Here is a 19,776-nt window from a genome sequence, read left to right as displayed (position 1 = left end):
AGTGTTAGCTGAATATGAAAAGAAGCCACCACAAGAAGTTGATAGAAAGGAGGTCGAACCCCAAAACAATGACAATCTAATGCTAAAAGAATATAAACCACCAATCCCATACCCAGCAAAGTTGAAGAAAGACCGCATGGATGCACAATTCGGTAAATTTCTTGAACTTTTTAAACAACTGCATATTAACTTACCTTTCGTTGAAGGTATATCGCAGATGCCTACATATGCAAAATTTTTAAAGGAGCCTCTAACAAACAAAAGGAAGTTTGAAGACTTATCTACAGTGGAACTTAATGAGGAGTGCTCAGCCATACTCCAAAATAAACTACCAACCAAACTGAAAGATCCACGAAGTTTTACTATTCCCTGCTTAATTGGTAGTTTGAATGTTGATAAAGCACTAGCTGATTTAGGCGCCAGCATTAATTTGATGCCATATAAAATGTTTAAACAACTTGGACTTGGGGAACCTAAACCCACTAGGATGAGCATTCAATTAGCTGATAAATCTGTTAAATATCCTAGGGGAATTATAGAGGACGTACTTGTAAAAATAGATAAATTTATATTCCCTATTGATTTTGTTGTGCTTGACATGGATGAAGATGTTGAGGTGCCTTTAATCTTAGGTTGGCCATTTTTAGCCACTGCTAGGGCTGTAATTGATGTGGGTGATGGTAAATTGGTATTTAGAGTAGGTGACGAAGAGATTATTTTTAAAATTTATGATGCCATGAGATTTTCTAGGGAACAGGATGACTCATGTTATTTTATCGACTCTATTGATCATGCTACTCAAGATTCTTTTCAGGAAATCATACACAAGGACACGATGGAACTGTGTCTCGCCTAAGGAGAGGGGGTGGATGATGATTCTGAGATAGGAACCGAACTAAACTCCAATGAAACCTCCCCAAAACTAGCAGAATATGAGGAAATTAAGGTAAAAGATGAACTTAAGTAAAAACCCTCTATTAAAGAACCTCCCAAACTGGAACTTAAACAATTGCCGAATCACTTGGAATATGCATTCCTTGGAAATAATTCTACATTACCGGTAATTATTGCATCCAACTTGCAACCCAAGGAGAAAGAGGAATTACTCCATGTATTAAGAGAGCATAAAAGGGCCATAGCTTGGAAAATTTCTAACATTAAAGGGATCAGCCCTTCGTTTTGCTCCCACAAAATTTTAATGGGAGATGAATATAAACCATGCGTGCAAGCCCAAAGACAACTGAACCCTAACATGAAGGAAGTTGTTAAAGGTGAGGTAATTAAACTCCTAGATGCTGGAATTATTTATCCTATTTCTGACAGTTTTTGGGTGAGTCCAGTGCAGGTTGTTCCTAAAAAATGAGGCATGACTGTTGTAGCCAATGAGAAGAATGAATTAATCCCAACAAGGACAGTCACAGGTTGGAGAGTGTGCATTGATTATAGGAAGCTGAATGATGCCACGAGAAAAGATCACTTCCCCCTTCCATTCATTGACCAAATATTGGAAAGATTGTCAGGGCACATGTACTACTACTTTTTAGACGGACTCTCTAGCTATTTCTGAATCCCAATAGCTCCTGAAAATCAAGAAAAGATGACATTTACATGTCCATACGGTACATTTGCTTATCGTAGAATGCCTTTTTAGCGCTGCATGATGATCATTTTTGACGAACTCGTAGAAGACGTCATGGAGGTATTTATGGATCATTTTTTGGTTTTTAGTAACACTTTCCATCTTTGCCTCAAAAATTTAAAACGAGTGTTAATAAGATGTGAGGAAACAAACCTTGTGCTTAACTGGGAAAAATGTCACTTTATGGTTCAAGAAGGTATTGTGTTAGGACAAAAAATTTCTAGTAGAGGGATTGAGGTTGATAAATTTAAAATTGAAACCATTGAAAAACTACCTCCCCCTACTTCGGTTAAGGCTATTAGAAGCTTTTTAGGACATGCTGGGTTTTATAGAAGATTTATTAAAGACTTTTCTAAAATAGCTAAGCCTTTGACTAAATTACTAGAAAAATATGTGCCCTTTAATTTCGATCAGGAGTGTTTAGAAGCATTTAATACTTTAAAGGATAAACTGATTAAAGCTCCACTTATAATTGCACCTGATTGGAATTCACCTTTTGAACTAATGTGCGATGCGAGTGATTTTGCAGTAGGTGTAGTTTTGGGACAGCGAAGAGATAAACATTTTCAACCTATCTATTATGCTAGCAGAAATTTGACAACAGCACAAGAAAACTACACCACCACGGAGAAAGAACTGCTAGCTGTGGTTTTTGCATTCAATAAATTTAGGTCATATTTAATATTGTCTAAAGTTGTCGTTTATACTGACCATTCCTCTCTTTGCCACCTTTTGACTAGAACTGATGTAAAACCTCAACTCATTCGATGGATCTTATTATTGCAGGAATTTGACTTGGAGATTAAGGATAAGAAAGGAGCTGACCGTCTCTCCAGGCTTGAAAACTCAAGTACCAAAGATTCAGATGACATTGAAATAAATGATTCATTCCCTGAAGAATAATTTTTTGCTATATCTGATTCTGAGGTACCTTGGTTTGTAGATATTGCAAATTTTTTAGCCGCTAACATTATCCCAAAAGGGTTGATACATCATCAAAAGAAGCGATTCTTCACTGATGTGAAAAACTACTTTTGGGAAAACCCTTTTCTTTTCCGTAAATGTGCAGATCAAATCATTAGGAGATGCGTTACAAGGACAGAAGCATTGAAAATCTTGGAACATTGCCACTCAGGACTGACTGGAGGACATTACGGTGGAAATAAGACCGTACATAAAGTTCTCGAATCAGGTTTTTATTGGCCCACTCTATTCAAAGATGCCAACAGGTGTGTTACTTCTTGTGACAAATGTCAAAGGACAGGTAATATATCCAAACGTGATGAAATGCCTCAGACATATATGCTCTCATGCGAAATATTTGACGTTTGGGGTATCGACTTCATGGGTCCATTCCCTAGTTCATTCGGGAATAAATACATCTTAGTAATTGTTGATTATATGTCCAAATGGGTTGAAGCCCAAGCTTTACCTACTAATGATGCTAGAATAGTAGTACGATTCCTTAAGAAACTTTTTTCTCAATTTGGTACACCTAGAGCAATTATCAGTGATAGGGGTACTCATTTTTGTAACACTCAGTTTGACAAGACCCTTAAGAAATATGGAGTTCATCACAGAACAGCTACCCCTTATCACCCTCAAACTAGTGGCCAAGTTGAAGTAGCGAACCGAGAGTTTAAACGTATCCTAGAAAATACAGTTGAATTAAATAGGAAGGATTGGGCAATGAAAGTAGATCATGCTTTATGGGCTTATAGAACTGCTTTTAAGACTCCCATAGGAACATCACCTTACAGACTTGTTTATGGGAAAAGTTGTCATCTACCGTTTGAGTTAGAACACAAGGCATTCTGGGCTATAAAATTTCTAAACCTTGACCCCAAACTTGCAGGTGAAAACAGATTGATGCAGTTTAACTAGTTAGATGAGTGGTGAGCCAATGCATATGAAAATTCGTGCCTATACAAGGAAGCGATGAAGAGCCACCACGACGCCCGTTTGAAGCAACGAAGGCAATTTGAAGTTGGAGATCTTGTCCTGTTATATAACTCAAGGCTCAAATTGTTTCCTGGAAAGCTTAAATCACGATGTTCAGGTCCTTTCTGTAACACCCCAAACCAGGCCCAAACGTTACGACCGAATTTGGCGTGTCACATTGAAGCGTTACTAGAAAAGTCATGTTTTATCTAAAGTCTTTCTTAGTGTTTAAAGAATATCTTCGTTAAAGATTAAAGTGAATGGAAGCTGTGCACCAGGTAGGATGCCAGAAAAGAGGAGGTGAATCAATTAGACTGCTTAAGTACCCAGCTCTTCACGGATCCAATCCTAGACATGCACACAACCATTGCCACACTTTAACTGAGTGATTGTTCAGGGAAAACCAATTCGTTTAAAACCATTTGAAAAGGTTATTAATTTTGAAAACGTTTTCGTTGCGGAAGCCTTGCTTTGTTATCGCGATATTTTGAAATCAAGTAACCTTTTTAAAATGCGCCCTAGAGCTATTCAATTTCAAACAGTTAAAACAATATCATATCTAACCTAACAAAACATACTAAAAATAATTAAAGCGGCCTTATTACAAATTAAAACCCAAAAACATAAAGGAAATAATCTAAAATAAAAGTGAAGGTATAAACACTTATTTTAAACAGTTCACATGGCCACTCTGAATCCCTCCAGCTCCAAGTCCACCGATCTAAGGCTCACCTGCAAAGATGGGAAAAAGAGGGTGAGTTTGGAAAACTCAGTGTGTAAAGTAAACCCAACTAGAGCCTAAATCAGTTCAAGCTCTACTGGGCCTAAGCCCTATTCAGAAATCAGAGTTAACTGGGCCTTAGCCCATATCAATATTAATCTGGGCCATAGCCCCTTACAGTATCAGAGTATACTGGGCCTAACCCATATCAGTATCAATCTGGGCCGTAGCCCTATAACAAGTCGAGATATATTGGGCCTTGCCAATATCAACACAGTTGGCCCATAACAAAACAGTCTCATATGATTAATGCATGATAACCCTATCCAACCCTGCACTTGCCTCCGTCCATCCCTACACTTCCTGTGGGGAATAAATCACCCACGCCATCCCTACACTTACAGTGTTAGCACCGGTTGCGGCACTAACTATAATCCGCAACAAAGCTGCTTATATCAGAATATGTGGCACAGCCACCAGAACAGGTTCTTCCTCCATAACAAAACCCAACCCCATGCAATATGACATGTATGCAGAATATATATAATTAACAAGGCATGTTTCAGAAAGACAGTCAGATTATAGCGTAAGAACAGCTATTTACCCTCGAGGGGCATAATCGTGAACTTACCCCTTTAGGGGTATTACGGTAATTCTACCTTACAAAGGTATTTCAGTAATTTTATCAGTCTTTTTAGGGTTTCATGCTCATTACAGTTATTAACGTATTAACAGAAACACTTACCGAATGTTTTTACCAAATTGGGCCCGTTGGCCCATTTAACCCAATTTTGGCCCATTAAGCCCAAATATATCGAAGTGCACAAAATTGCGCACTCTGAAATCTTACCGTTGAAGTTACCAAAATTATCAATACAAACAATCCCACGAGCACTCGCACGCTTGCAAGTTTTCGAAAAGCCGGCTTTTCGGTATTTCGGCTTTTCGGCTTTTACTAATCTAGTCTACTAGTGAGTGTCGTTTACACACCTGATTTGCGACAACTGCTACCAAAATCTCCCACGATATCCTACAATCGGTCACTAGACATATCAGATCCAAAATACAATGGCAATCATCATAAACTTACTTACCATAATCGACCATCAATACATATGGCCCTCGAGATCCTACCTTTGCCAAAACTAGTGACTAGATCTAGATCTAATCGTTCCACTTGTCCAAGCCTTCGACTAGCAGCCTCTAGATCACACTAACACAAAAACAAATCAATTGTTACAACCCTTAGAGCCTTAAGCTCCAATCAACAGCCTCCCTATGTCTTTAGTGATCTTGGCTTTTCTAAAACCCGAAATAAAGAATAGATCTGAGTACTTACCACAGGTTCTTTCAACCAAAACGATTCCACTTCAGTTTCTACTCAGATCTGATGCAGATCCAGCCCTTAAACACTAGCAGAAATTGAATCTTAGAGATCTAAAGATTCGGCTATATGTCCCTAAAAACTATGGTGTTTTCGGCTTTTGGAACTATGAAGAGGAAGATGCTTTGGTATGGTGGTTTTACAGTGGTATTTCCAACAGGGGTTAAGGTTTAGAGGATGTGAAAATTGACCAAAAGAGATGAAGAAAATAGGAGGATTTTGGCTAGATGAAATCGGCACAAGAAACAACTTTTGGGATTTCAGCTTTTATGGCAATCGGCTATAGAGGTTTAGAAAAGAAATGGGAATGAAAGAGGGGATGAGTAGAATGGTAGGAATGTTTCAGCTAGAGCAGAAAAGAAGGAGAAAAAGAAAATAGAAGAAGAGAGGAGAAGAGAAGGAAGAATTCGGCACTCAGGAGATCTAACTTTGCATTTTTGACTTTTTGCAACACTGAAAAAAGAATAGAATGAAAGGGAAGGCTCTAGGTGGCTAACCCTAATTCGGCAAAACAAAAAGAAAATAAAGCTTGCCCTAATAGCCATTCAAACCCACGGCCCAACCTTCCTAAAGCCCTAGCCAAATTTCCACTTAAGCTCTATCACATGCCTGGCACATGCACACAAAAAAAATAAAAGTAACAATACGCTTACCTTGTGACTTGAACTCTGGCTCCCCCTAAACATCCACACGTCACTCCCAAAACACCTAGGTGGCGCCACATGCCACTTTACCACAGATCTTTTTGTGTCCTATTTTACCACCTCAACTTTAAAAGCCCATATCGCCAGAACCCTCTCTCCCAAAATTAAAATTCAGGAATTGCCTCGAATTAAATTTACTCTTGGGCCTTTTTTCCCACACCATAAACCATTCGTAATTTATTTAATTACTAAACTAAACATACGAAGTAATAATAACATCCATATTATTCAGGTCGTTTTCCACCCGAACCCAAACTCAAGGCCCAATACTTCCAGGCCCAAAAATCGGGGCGTTACACTTTCGTAGTTCAAACTGTGTTTCCATACGGCACAGTAGAGGTAAATCATCCATCACAAGGCACTTTTAAGGTAAATGGACATCGTCTCAAAATTTATAACGGTGAGAATTTCAAAGACGATAAAGAGGAGCTATGGCTCCACGAAGTTACCTAAATATACCCACAAGGTAGAGTTGAGCTTAGACTATAAACAAGCACTTCTCAGGAGGCACACGGCCGTGTGCCTGGCCTTGTTCTCTTGAAAAGCTCTCATATCATGTTTAGGATAAATTTTGATTGATTTATGATTTTTATTGATATATCTTAAATTAAAACATAGGCATTTATGCATTTATTGTTTAAACTTTAAGACATTAGGGAATCAAGCATGATAAGTTGATTTTTGAAGAATTAAAAACTTTTAGGATGCTTCCCTAAGTTTAGGTATTATCTTGAGTTAAAATTCACAAGTTTAAACATCAAAAAGCCATAATTTCTGTGAGATCTTGAGCCTTTAGAGCACATTTTATTTCTTTCATGCTCACTTTTATTATGAGTGTGTCAGTATTGATTTGTTATTCTAAAACTTGCTTGATTATGCATGTCCAGACCACACCATTTGATTTGATATGTCAAGATGATAAAGGCACTTAGGTTTAACCCACTCACTCCACAAAAGCCTACCTTCATAATTAACTCTTAGTGAACCTCTTTGAGCCTAACAAACCATCAATTGATTTACCCTCAATATTAACCCATAACCCATTATTATTGAAATCTCCTAATTTGATCCCTATTTTTGTCGAGATTTGATTTGAACTAATTACTTAGCTATGTTTTATTCTTTGTTGCAACAATTAAGTTCTATGTTATTTGACTTGTTTTAAAAAAAACAATACTTACATACATATTAGTAGTAATTCGTCATTTTTGAGCTTGAGTGTTAATTCCATATTCTGAAAAGAAGCTCACTTGTATTCAACTGATAATTTGTTATTTTCATAGTTAGGTGATTTCTTCAATTCAATCTTGATTCTAACCTTTGCGTTCAGCTTGTGACAACACCCCCTAACCAAAGCCACGTTACAACCCTCTAAAGACCTTTTTGATTGATGTATCATCTCAATATATATAGTGGTGGAGATTCGATTTTCATGCAAGCCTGTGGTAATAACTTTTCATATTGACTAATGAGTGCTTTATTTGATGTCCTTAAACACCTCCAGTGATTTGAGTGAATCTTTAGTGAGGACGTTAAACTCTATGATATTTCGATCAAAGGTGATTACTTAGATGAGGAGGGACACCTATGTTTTCATGATAAAATGCTCAACTTGGAATGTTTGAAACTTTGATGTACTTTTAGTTGAATTTTCAATGTATGAATACTTATGGATTATTTTGAGATATTATTGATAGGAATTATAAATTGAGAAGAATTTATTTTGATTGTGAGTTGAGGATTTTGCTTGAGGACAAGCAAACGCTTAAGTGTGGGGGTATTTGATAAACCATAATTTATACATATTTTCTATCCCATGCTTAGCACATTTATAGATGGTTTCTCCTTAGATTTGATGAATTCGATGTTCCTAATCTTTTAATTTCATGTTTTATACTTAGGTGAGCATAGGAGAGTAAAAAGAGCGAGAAACGGGCCAAAAACGGAGAAAATGGACATACGTGGGAAATCAACACGGCCTAGACTTCCTCACACGGGCGTGTCACATGGCCGTGTCCATTTGGAAGGATCAAAGCATGACTTACACGGGTAGACTACACTCCCGTGCCTATTCAAGAGCCTTGACCACAGGCTGGAGTAATCGCACACGGGCATGTCACACGAGCGTGTCCCTGCCGAGCCCAAGTATAGCCCTATTTGAAAAAGGCCACTTTTGAGGGCTCTTCGGCATTCTAAAGCCTATTTAAACACTGAAGGAGGCACATAGAATGGACACACAGAGTAGGAATCAAGGAATTACTAGCCGATTGATCCATCTCAGAAGCCGGATTATTCATCAAGACTAAAGATCTCCCTTCAATTTCCATTCAGGAGTTTTGGGTTTTCTTTATGTTTTGTATTCATTATTCTTCTGAGATATTTTCTTTTATAATTATGAACTAAACCACCTAAATACCTAAGGGGAATGAAACCTAAGACAGATCTTGTTATTATTATCTGAATTGTATGATAAATATTTGGCTTGTTCTTAATTATGTGTTCTTAATTCTTGTTTTAATATTTCAGGATATTGATTCAAGTTAATGCTCTTATTCAGAGGAGGAAAAGACTCTGTTTAAGAGTGAATTTTTCATAATTAAGCAGAGTTGATTGCACGCCTAGAGATAGGGTGATAAGATTTTGCTGGATTAGGGTGAAACCTAGTAAAGGGATCCATAGATCGAGTTAATGCAACACTGGGGCGTTAATTAGAAAAATATTTCAATTAAATCAACCTAGGGTTAGACGTTATTAGTCTCGAGAGAGATAATAATATAACTTAGGGATTTCTATGGATCAAGTCAAATGAATAAGTCGTCTGATTCAAAGTCAAAAAACAAGCGAAGTCTAGGTGGATTTTTCCTTGGGTATTGTCTTAATCAATCGAATTTTGCCAAAAGCTTTTCCCCGATTTCTCTCTGTGCACTCTTAGTTTAGTTAATTAGTTTAGATAAACAAATCCCTTAATTTTTAGGCTAGATAATAAAAAGAAAGTAATTACTAGTACTCTTGGTTCCTTTGGGTTCAACAATCCGGTCTTGCTAAAGCTATACTACTGTTCGATAGGTACACCTACCTTCATCGTGATAATAATTAGTTTCAAGAATGATTAATTCTAAATTTTTAAAACCTGTCATGAGTATCACGTATCAAACGTGTTTCCTACAAGGAAGGTTGCACCACATGATCAATATTAGTAACACAATTTATACAACCACCCTCAATATTCGAGTTGTTACTCTAATTACGAGCTTGAAGAGTGATTGTTTCATTACCCACACGAAGTGTGAGTTCACCTATACCAACATCGATAATAGTTCTAGCAGTTTCTAAAAAGGGCCTTCCTAAAATTAAAGGCACGTCACTATCCTCTTCTATGTCTAGAACAACAAAATCAATTGGGAAGATAAATTTATCAATTTTAACATGTACATCTTCAATAATACTACTAGGAAATCTTATTGTCTTATCTGCCAATTGAATGCTCATCCTAGTTTGTTTGGTTTTCCAAGACTTAGTTTTTTAAACATTTTATAGGGCATGACATTAATGCTAGCCCCCAAATCAGCCAAAGCATTGTTAACATTTAAACTACCAATTAAACAAGGAATCGTAAAACTCCCTGGATCTTTCAATTTGTTGGGTAGCTTATTCTGTAAAATGGCTGAGCAAACTGCGTTCAACTCTACATGCGACGCCTCATCTACCTTCTGCTTATTTGCTAAAAGCTCCTTTAAGAATTTAACTGCGTTTGGCATTTGCGAAAGAGATTCAATAAACGGTAAGTTAATGTGTAATTTCTTTAATAATTTAAGGAATTTACCAAATTGTTCGTCCGTGTGGTCTTTCCTTGTCGCACTGGGGTATGGCACACGAGGTTTGTACTCTCTACTTACCGATTTTCGCTCACTGTGGTCTACCTCACCTTTACCTTTACTTACCATAATTCCTTGCCTCGGTTCTGGCTCAGGTTCAACTATCCCTTCCTTATCTCGAATGGTAATCACGTTGAATTGTTCCCTTGGGTTTGATTCAGTATTACTCGGTAGGCTACCTTGTGGTCGTTTAGAAATTAATTTAGCGAGCAGTCCTATCTGAATTTCGAGCCCTTGGATCGACGTTTGTTGATTCTTAAGTGCTGTTTCGGTATTCTGAAAATGAGCTTCTGACACCGAGATAAATTTCGTTAGCATCTCCTCAAGGTTCGGCTTCTTTTTCTGTTGGTAAGATGGTTGTTGAAACCCGGAGGATGTTGTGGCCTTTGATTTCCTTTGCTACCCCACGAGAAGTTGGGATGGTTCCTCCAACCTGCATTATAAGTATTACTGTATGGGTTATTTTGAGGTCTAGAATTATTGTTACCCATATATTGAACTTGTTCCTCCTTGGTGTTGGGGTTGAAGGATTGATATTCTGTGTGTACTCCTCCTTCATTCGAATCGCACCTCATCACTGGATGTACCTGAGTAGAACCATATAAACCATCAATCTTTTTATTTAAAAGTTCTACCTGGTAAAATAACATAGTGACCGCGTCAAGGTTGAAAACACCGGCTGCTTTTGTCGACTTCGTTCTCATAACTTGCCACTGATAGTTTTCAGTGACATCTTTTCAATAAATTCATAAGCCTCTTCAGGTGTTTTGTTATTCAAAGTTCCACCGGCAGCTGCGTCGATGAGTTGTCTTGTTGAGGGGTTCACACTGTTGTAAAAAGTCTAAACCTGTAACCAAAAAGGTAGCCCATGGTGAGGGCACCTTCTCAATAGGTCCTTGTATCTCTCCCATGCATCATAAAGTGTTTCTAGATCCATCTGCACAAAAGAAGAGAAATCATTCCTCAACCGTTTTAGCCGGCGGGAAATATTTAAGTAAATTTTTTCGGTCATTTGTTCCCAAGTAGTGATTGACCCTCGTGGTAACGAGTTCAACCATCGTTTAGCTTTGTTCCTCAACAAAAAGGGAAACAACTGAAGGTGAATGGCATCATCAGAAACGCCATTAATCTTAAAAGTGTCGCAAAACTCCAGAAAATTCGCCAATTGAGTGTTTGGATCCTCGTCCTACAAACCATCAAACTGAATAAACTGTTGTATCATATGAATTGTGATAGGTTTCAGTTCAAAATTATTTGCAGCAATAGCAGGTCTAACTATACTCGATTCGGCTCCTGTAAAAGTAGGTTTAGCATAATCATACATAGTACGAGGAGCAGGATTCTGATTTATTGGATCTGCAGCAACCACAGGAGGAAGCTGATTATTTGATTTTCAGTTATCCCCTCGGTTGTGGTTTGAATATCATTCTCTTGTCCTTCCTCTATGTCACGTAGGCTTCACCTAATTTCTCTTCGATTTTTGCGAGCTGTGCTTTCAATCTCACTGTCAAAAAGTAATGGTCCTGATGGGTTTCTTCTAGTCATAAACTATAAAAACCTATTAGAAGAAAACAAAAGAAAATTTAGTAAAATTAAAAAAACTAAAATAAAAGTTAAATTGCAATAAAATAAATGGATAAAGTAATAAAAATTAAGCGTTCCTAATATTTTAGATCCTCAGCAACGGCGCCAAAAACTTGATGTGATGTCTCGTGATAAGTTTTAAATTTATGATTGATCATACTTGAAAACTAACTATTACCACGATAAAGGCAAGCGCACCTGATAAACCGTAATTTATACATATTTTTACCCCATGTTTAACGCATTTTATGGATGATTTTCTATTAGAATTGGTGAATCCGATGCTCCTAATGCTTTAATTTCATGTTTTACACTTAGGAGAGCATAGGAGAGTGAAAGGAACAAGAAACGGGCCAAAATGGAGAAAATAGGCCAAAGTACGAAATCAACACAGCCTGGACCTCCTCACATGGGCAGATCACACGGTCGAGTCAATTTGGCAGGCTCGAGCACGGCCTGAAGTAATCGCACACGGGCGTGTCACATGGGCGTGTCCCTGCCGAGCCCAAGTTGAGTCCAATTTGAAAAAGGCTAATTTTGAGGGCTTTTAGGCATTCCAAAGCCTATAAATACACCCTAGAGAAGGAAGAAAATGGGAGGACAGAGTAGGGGATAAGGAATTACTCCAAGAAAGTTGATTGATTCATCTCAAAAGCCGGATTCATCATCAAGACTGAAGATCTCTCCTTAATTCCCCTTCGGGAGTTTTAGGTTTTCTTTATGTTTTGTATTCTTTATTATTCTGAGATGTTTTCTTATTTAGTTATGAACTAAATCCCCTAAATACCTAAGGGGAATGAAACCTAAGACGAATCTTGTTATTATTTTCTGAATTGTATGATAAATATTTGACTTGTACTTAATTATGTGTTCTTAATTCTTGTTTTGATATCCCAGGATACCGATTTAAGATAAACTCTTATTCAGAGTAGGAATAGACCCTGTTTAAGAGTACATTTTTCATAATTAAGCGAAGTTGATTGTGCGCCTAAACATAGGGTGACAAGATTTTGCCAGATTAGGGTGAAACCTAATAAGGGGATCCATAAATCGAGTTAATGCAACCCTAGAGTGTTAATTAGAGAAAAGTCTCGGTTATTCAATCTAGGGATTAGACGTTATTAGTCTTGAATAGGGAAAATAACATAACTTAGGGATCTCTACGGAAAAAGTTAAATGAATAAATCGTCCGATTCGGAGCTAGAATAACAAGTACAGTCTAGGTGGATTTTTCCTTAGGTATTGTCTTCATTCAATCGATTTTTCCAAAAGCAATTCCCCAATTCCATTCTTTATGCGTTCTTAGTTTAGATAATTAGTTAGTTAGAACAAAAACCTCTTTATTCTTAGGCTAGATAATAAAAAGACAGTCGTTACTAGTACTTTTAGTTCCTTTGGGTTCGACAATTTGGTCTTGCTAAAACTATACTACTATTCGATAGGTACAGTTGCCTACATCGCAATAATAGTTAGTTCAAGAACGAGTAATTATAAAAATTTAAAACCTATCATGAAATCACGCGATCAGCACCTATCGAACAGTAGTATAGTTTATAGCAAAATCAGAATGTCGAACCCACAGGAACTAAAAGTACAAGTATTAACTCTCTTTTTATTATCTAGCCTAAAAATAAAGGGGTTTGTTTTATCTAAATTAATTAACTAAACTAAAAAAGCATAGGAAGAAAATTGGGGAAATACTTTTGGGAAAAACTAATTGATTTGGACAATACCCAAGGGAAAATCCACCTAGATTTCACTTGTTATTTCACTTTGAATTAGACGATTTATTCACTTGACTTGATCCATAGAAATCCCTAAGTTATATTATTATCTCTCTCGAGACTAACAACATCTAACCCTAGGTTGATTAATTGAAATCTCTTTCTAATTAAAACTCCTAGTGTTGCATTAACTCGATCTATGGATTCCCTTATTAGGTTTCACCCTAATCCGGCAAAATTATGTTGCCCTATGTCTAGGGGTGCAATCAACTCCGCTTAATTATGCTAGATCTACTCTTAGACAGGGACTTTTGCTCCTCTGAATAAGCACATCAATACTTGAATCAATATCCTGGAATATTAAAGTAAGAATTAAGAACTAATAATTAAGAACAAATCAAATATTTATCATATAATTCAAAAAATAATAACAAGATCCGTCTTAGGTTTCATTCCCCTTAGGTATTTGGGGGATTTAGTTCATAAGTGTAAAAGAAAACATCTCAGAAGAATAATAATAACAAAACATGAAGAAACCCAAAAATCCTGAAGGAAATCGAAGGGAAATCTTCAATCTTGAAGGAGAATCTGGCTTCTGAGATGGATCAATCGGCTTTCTTCCAGTAATTCCTTACCTCCCACTCCGTGTGTCTCTTCTATGTACCTCCTGAGGTGTTTATATAGGCTTTAGAATGCTTCAAAGCCCTCAAGAGTGGCCTTTTCTGAATAGGACTAGACTTGGGCTCGACAAGGACATGCCCGTGTGCAAGTACTTCAACACGTGTTCAAGTCTGTTGAATAGACACAGGCGTGTGGTCTACCCGTGTAAGGAAGTCCAGGTCGTGTCAATTTCTCACGTTGACCTATTTTCTTCGTTTTTTTGGCCTGTTTCTCACTCTTTTTACTCTCCTATGCTCACCTAATCTTTTTACTCTCCTATGCTCACCTAAGTATAAAACATGAAATTAAAGGATTAGGAGCATCGAATTCACCAAACCTAAGGATAATTCATCTAAAAATATGCTAAGCATGGGATAAAAATATGTATAAATTACAGTTTATCAACTACCACTGACATTTCCAGAATGTCGTTGTGGTCTACCCCTCGAGACAGGATTACTTGGCTTCGAGGTCTATTCAATGTCTTTCTCAACCTTTTTCGGGCAATCTTTAAAAAAATGGTCGAGAGAACCACACTTGAAGCAAGCCCCACTTCTCATCCGGTACTCTTCGAAATGCAATTTATTACATACATTGCATCGTGGTTTAGGGTTTCTAACACTCCCAACACTGGTGGTCAAGGGAGACGAAGACCTCAGGTTGGTGCATTTAGAACTTCATTCATTTCCCTAATACTCCCTTGAGGTAGCAAAACGCTCATGATAATTCTTTGATTTCTTTGAAGTAGATGATTGCGTCTTGCTCATATCTTTTAATCGTAACCCTAGCTTCCCTTTTCACTTGCCTATTTTCTTTGCTTAATTCCTCATCCTTGTGTTCCCGTTCAGCTAACACCACAAATTATCTTAATTCTAGAACTTTAATTAACAGCTTGATATCTTCGTTTTTCCATCAATGGTAGGTTGTGTCTTTCAACAAAGATACCGCACATTTCAAACATTCGACTGGTGTACATGATAACTTATCTAGAACCCAAATAGTATTTTCCAGCCAGAACTTGGCCCTCTCTCGTTCGTTGTTGGCTGTAGCCCTAAATTCTTTAGCCCTATGTTTTCTATTTTTATCTACTGGAGCCTTACCAATTCTAACAAAACTAGCATCCTGTGGCGTTTCATCATGTTGTGAAGCAGGTGGGGAAGGTCGTTGAACAGCGAGATTTGTTCTCATGTATTCACTAAATCATTCATCCATCAATTCAAAGAAGGCTGCTTTTGCCACCTCACTTCGACCCTCAAATATGGGCCTTCTACTACCACTAGATGCAGCTTGCTACACAGAAGCTTGAGTAGCACTCTCAGCTTCCTCAATCTCGGCTCTAGCTTGGTTGGAAGACATTACTATATGAAAATAAATTTAAAAGTGGTCAGGAGATATCACACTATCATAATTTATATAATAGCATGTATGGCTAGACTCGTACTCGCTACGTTAGTCTGAGAATCGGCTAAACCGTAGCTCTGATACCACTAAATGTAACACCCTAACCCATATTCGTCGTCAAAACAGGGTTTCAAAGTTTACCAAAACATTCAAAACATTTTTTAATTAGTTTACATAAATTACTATTCATTTACCGAGATCATACATATCGTCTTTAATTTGGACTCTCGAGGCCTAAAACGAGTGTTGGAATCAAATTGGGACTAAATTGAGAACTCAGGGAATTTTTCGCGAAATTCCAAAAATTTTCCTAGTTGCAGGGCTCACATGCCCGTAGTCTAGGGACACGCCCGTGTGGTCTAGGGACACGCCCATGTGGTCAGGCCATGTACTACACACACCCGTGTCCCTAACTCGTGTAACTCTCTCTCACTTTTAAAGCATGAAGAAATTAAAGTCACACAGCCAAGTCACACGCCCGTGTGCTAGGTCATTTGGCGAATTTTTATTTTCGAAATTTAGGTGTAGTTTTCACACGGTCATGTAACACGCCTATGTCCAAAGCCATGTCAACCACACGGCTGAGACATACGCCCGTGTCTCAGCCTGTGTGCCCAATTCTAAGCATTCTGTTTCTCATTTTTAAGATGTAGAGGACACACGACCGGACCACATGCCCATAGGACAAACCGTGTGTCATACACGGCCAAGACACAAGCCCATGGATCTGCCCGTGTGGACAAAATAAGGTCATTTCCTAGCCTCATTTTTCACCCAAACCTTACCATTTTCTTACACTAAAACTCACAAGCATAAATCCACCAATCCAACATCATATTCACAAGAAATTTAACATCAATCATATAATATTATCTCATGCATCAATAGATATAAATTTACTCATGTCTTAAACTCATATGCTAACACAATTTCATCAAACCAACTCATAATAAGCACTTATGTGATTATCAAAACATCACTTTAAAATAGCCAAACTTAGACCATCATTAGCCACTCCAATGGCTAGGTTACAAGACAACCATTATAAGCCATCATTGGCCAACTAAGCTTATACATGCCATTATACCAAAATAAGATTTCTATTTATACCAAAATGAGATAGTGGATAGTGTGATGACTACTCCGCTCGACTTCCAACCTTCAGGAGCTTTGAGCACTATAAAATAAGGAAAAATTAAACGGAGTAAGCATTTTATGCTTAGTAAGTCCGTATAATGGGAAATAAACTTACTGGTCTTATTTATTAACACAAGTACACACAAATACATATTCCATCAATTTTGGGTAAGTTACCTAAACACATACACTTAATCAAACAAGTTAGTCACATAATCTCATATAAATATCAAGTAAACATAGATGAGCTCATCACATTACAAGCTTCCATTAGTTTCACCTTTCCACTCTTCAAAAGTCTTTTTTGTCAAACTATTGAAATCTTGATGGATGTTCGAGTAAATATACACATGCAAAAGTACCCATTGGGTTCATAATGAAAAGGCACACCCTTGAGTCGTACATTTTACCGTAGGATTACCAGTCCAGGCTAAATCCTATCCGTAGCATATGCTCTAAAGAGCTTAATATGGATTACCCATCCAAGCTAAATCCAATTTATAACCTAACTCAAGAAGGCTTACATTAGAATTACCCGTCTGGGCTAAATTCTATTTGCAACATATAGACTATTATTTTCAACCTATCAAAATTTCACATTCGACCAGAACACAATAATTTGTCCATAGTGCACAACTTAAAACTATTTCATCTCACACATAACAACACAATCATACAATTCAATTCAAGCATATTATAATACATTTTTAAGTTACACGAACTTACCTTGAAAATGGTTTGTTTTTGAATTTCAACTAATCCGAAAACTTTTGCTTTCCTCAATTTAGTTCCGTAATTGGTCTTACCAGATCTATATGGATAAATTTAACTATTAATCTATCACATTTCATATACATTTTCATTCTATTGCATCCTAGGAAAAATTACCATTTTACCCCCATCCTTTTCAAAAATTTCAATTTCGTTCCTAGGCTCGAAAAATAAAATTCACAAAATTTAACCCTCTTTCCAAGCCTAGCCAAAATTTATAAACAACATTTACAGAACACATCATTCACAAATTTTAGAATTTTCCATGGGTTTTTATTATTTTTCATTTTAGTCCCTAAATCGAGTTTTCATCAAAAATTACTTTGTAAAAATTGTTTATCTATGAATAACTTTTCATTTTCTATCATAAATTTCTAATTTTCAGCATATTCATCCATGACCCAAATTTTATACCTTGATAACTTTTCAAATTAATCCTCTAAATAGAGAGATTAAACTATCCCAGTTTCAAAAATATAAAAATCATTAAAAACGGGACTTGATTTCATACCTTTTTAAGCTTGGTAAGTTGTCTTTCTCTCTCCTAGGGTTGCCATAGAAATTTTGGGGAAGATTACATGAAATTAGATGAATATTTCTTTTTATTTAATTTTCATCTTTTAATTTTAGTGATTTTCAATTTAGTCCCTTGCCTTTTCTAATTTTTCCATGGATGAGTCATTATAATATCTACTAAATACTCTTAAATGGTCTAATTACCATATAAGGACCTTAAGTTTTGAATTCCATAGCTATTTGATACCTATAGCTACTAGAATCCAACTTTTACATTTTATGCAATTTAGTCCTTTACCTAATTAAGCACAAAATCGATAAAATTTTCGTATCAAAATTTTCATGTGACCTTCATATCATGATGCCATCGATAAAATAAAATAAAATAATTTTTATTTTTTACTCAAATTTGTGGTCTCGAAACCACTGTTCTGACCTCACCGAAATTGGGCTGTTACAAGACTACTCAGTTGAAGCGCTCATCCTAGATGAATTAAAAAAGTACAATTTTGTTTAAGTGTTTGTTACGTTAGATATCACAATCAAAACCTTGTTTTGCAAAAAAAAAAACTTTGTTTTCCCTAATTTATTTTCCATTGTGTTTACCAAACCCCTTTTTTTCAACAATAACATTAATAAACCCTATTAATATGATACATTTGAGCTCAAAGGCAATATGGATGTCGAGTTAAGGCTTGGCACGCATTGCTCAACTCAATTTGTCGATGTAAAGGAAGGTGGTCCAACTTCGACAACAATTCCAGTTAATTTGTTTCAAGAACAGGAAGTAGAAAGTCCAACCACGATAGTACAGTGGTTTCACGATGTTGTTGGAAAGCTCGTATCAGGTAATGTCAGAATCATCAATGGGAAGGTATTCCTCAGTTTTAACATTCAATTTCAACTTTGGCGTGCAATCAAGGTCAGTTAGTAACTTGAACGCGAATACCTCGGCACGCCATTTTGTGAGTGCCTTTGATTTCAATTTTGGAACACTAATGTCCTATGCTAGAAACACTTATGTGAGTATGCCATCAGAATAGATGATGTTCTCCCTACAACCTGCACCGGCGAAAGGACATCCAATTCGGCTCATGAAACCACAACTAGGTTGATACCGAAGAGAAAGTTGATGTTTGCAAAATTCAATTCGAAATCAATTTTCTTGCATAGAAAAAAATTAATTTTTTGAAAACCGAAATCACAATAAACTTTACTCGAAATTGCACCTGTGTTTTCGGTTAGACAAATCATTATTGTTCTCAACTTTCAACCGAAACAACCTTTTTCGCTATTCTCATACCACGAACTGCTTCGAGTGTGGGCTTGAACAAATTCGAATCAAACATAGAACCAAAAAATATTTACTTTACTCTTAGTTGGAAAGTAAATCTCTCTTATAGAAACCTATAGAATTGTTATTCCGAAAAATAGAATTTACACTTAAAAAATTAATTCTCACTATTTCTGAACAAAATAACAATATCTCAAAGTTGTGTGTTTAACCCTACTAGTGCCATCTATTTATTTGGAGAAGAAGTAAAACCCTTGTTGAATTAGTAGAATTTTATTTCAATAGAAAAACAAAATTCTAGCCTAACTAAGATAGAGAGTGCAACAGTCCGGTTTAGGCCCTAGTCGGAATAGTAGTTTTGGGACCACAAATCTGAGTCAGAAAAATATTTAAATATTATTTACTGTGCTTATAATATGTGAATT

The 19,776-nt window shown here is 36.6% G+C and overlaps 1 non-coding gene across 1 annotated transcript; it reads left to right on the top strand.

Moving 5' to 3' along the window:
* The first annotated feature begins 11,127 nt into the window (after nucleotides 1-11,127).
* On the top strand, nucleotides 11,128-11,236 carry LOC121231770 (small nucleolar RNA R71). Its single transcript, XR_005929825.1, has one exon. It is a non-coding gene; the product is annotated as a small nucleolar RNA R71 (small nucleolar RNA).
* Nucleotides 11,237-19,776: the final 8,540 nt, after the last annotated feature.

Source organism: Gossypium hirsutum, chromosome A06 (genome assembly GCF_007990345.1).
Source record: "Gossypium hirsutum isolate 1008001.06 chromosome A06, Gossypium_hirsutum_v2.1, whole genome shotgun sequence".
NCBI classification, from domain to species: Eukaryota; Viridiplantae; Streptophyta; class Magnoliopsida; order Malvales; family Malvaceae; genus Gossypium; species Gossypium hirsutum.
This window is presented reverse-complemented; position numbering and strand designations above follow the sequence as displayed.